The sequence below is a fragment of the Lasioglossum baleicum genome, chromosome 20, assembly GCF_051020765.1.
Source record: "Lasioglossum baleicum chromosome 20, iyLasBale1, whole genome shotgun sequence".
Classification (NCBI taxonomy): Eukaryota; Metazoa; Arthropoda; class Insecta; order Hymenoptera; family Halictidae; genus Lasioglossum; species Lasioglossum baleicum.
In genome coordinates, this window is record NC_134948.1 from 426,611 (window position 1) to 428,737 (window position 2,127).

Sequence of the window (2,127 nt, forward strand, 5' to 3'; positions counted from 1 at the left end):
CACTTCTAGCTGCAAGCGGCATCCGTTGCCCTACCGTTGGCGGTAGGGATTGGGTAGCTCACGACAAGCAACTTTATGGGTAAACGCCGTGTAGTTTAACGTTTACTCGGAGAGCCGCGGTGATTGCAGAATTATCACTCACGCAGGAGCTCCCTCGTTCTATGACAGAGCCACGGTGATCGCATAGGACTCACTCTCGTAAGAACTCTCTCTTATACTTGAGCCACGGTGATCGCATAGGACTCACTCACGTAAGAGCTCTCTCTTTCTGCCAGAGCCACGGTGATCACATAGGACTCACTCACGTAAGAGCTCACTTTCTACCAGAGCCCCGTTGGTCACCCGAGGGTTTCCAGGTCCTACCGCGTGGAGGGGGGGTTGGCGCACCAGGGAATAGAACCCTGGACCTTCTAAGACCCGGAAAATAGGGACATGTATTGTTAAGTATGTGAGTCGGGGGGTTGCCCCGGCTACGCCGTACCTCGAACATTCGGTTCATACCGGCTTCTAACTTTTATACAGGCGATGGAATGGCAGTCTAGCACAGTTAGCGAGGACACCTCGACGACGGGGGGGATCCATCCCGGTCAAGTACGGCGTGCTCATCCCGCATGTTTCTGCGCGCTGCTCCGATGTCCATCATATCGCCTTGCCAGATGTTATGGCTCTACTTCCTCGTTGCTGCCATGTGGAGGGACCGCAACGTCGATTCCAACTGCCACCTCGAGTCCAACCCATTTCCAGGAGCTCCTTGCTTATTAAAAGCAGGAGGGGCTTTCATTCCCGGCCCGAGGGACCGAGACCCATACAGAGTCTCGGCCAGCTGGTCGATCCATGATGTCTCGGTAGAGGTATTCTTTTGCCTCTAGACCGTGACTTCTCGCGTTCGAATAGCCTTCGACTTAAGTACGTCTCGCGCGAATTTCCGGAAACTCCTGAACAGTTGTTCTGTTACCAGGACAGCTTCTCGCACCGGCCACTGTTGGCCTTTAGCGATGGCTTCCTGGCGCAGGAGCTCCCGCGCTTGATCGTACCGAGGACACACGTACAAGATATGGTTCGGTGTTTCCACTTCACCGCACTCGCAGTGTTCATCCTCTACTAACGTGAAGGCTTTGAGCTTCGCACGGAAATCTCCGTGTCCACTCAGGAACTGAGACACATAGTGATCAGGGATCACCCAGCGCGCGGAGAGTCGGTCTCAAACATCGCTGAAGTATTGAAAGGTGATCCTTCCCTTCTGCGATGACGACCATCTCCGTTGCCACACTGCCAGAGCGGTCCGTCTTACCTCGGCTAATGCCTCGCGCGGACTCACGACTCCGTTTGCCAAATCGGCATGACTTATTCGACATGTCTCATACTCTACGTCTTGTAGTTTTCGTATCTTATAGGCGCACGCTCGTTCTGCTATCACCAAGTCTATCGGTACCGCACCAGCGATCACAGCGACCGCGTCGGTGGATATCGTTCTATAGGCCTTAGTGCAGCCAAGCAGTGCTCTCCTCTGCGCCCTAATGAGAGATACTCTCGAATTAAGGGTGAGAAGGTCCGCCCAGCCCGCAGAAGCGTACGCCACGATCGGGACAAACAGGCTTACGTACATAGTACGCATGGCCCGATATCCCAATCCCCAGTTCGATTGAGCAATCTTTGTCAACGCACTAAACGTTTTCATCGACTTAGCACTCACATACTCGGCGTGGGACTTAACTCCCATCCGTTTGTCAAAGTATACGCCAAGGTACCTAATGGTATCCTTCATGGCGATACTTTTTCCAACAACCTTCACCACAGGTGGCCTCTCCCGCTGGAGGTGGCCTTTCAAGAGTATCATCTCGGTCTTGGCAGCAGACAGCGATAACTTGTGCGATTTACACCACGCAGATATCGTGTCCGCCACCTTCTGTGCCTTGAGCTGGACTTCCTTCCTCGAGCTGCCTGACACAAGCACGAGTAGGTCGTCCGCATAGGCAATGGCCTCGCAAGCGAGTCCGGCGTTCGACAAGAGCCATAGAATCAAGTCAAAGACAAGATTCCAAAAGCTCGGACCGAGAATCGATCCCTGTGGGCAGCCTTTAGTTACGCCTTTCCGCACTTCTCCGTGATTAGATTTAAGAATCACCT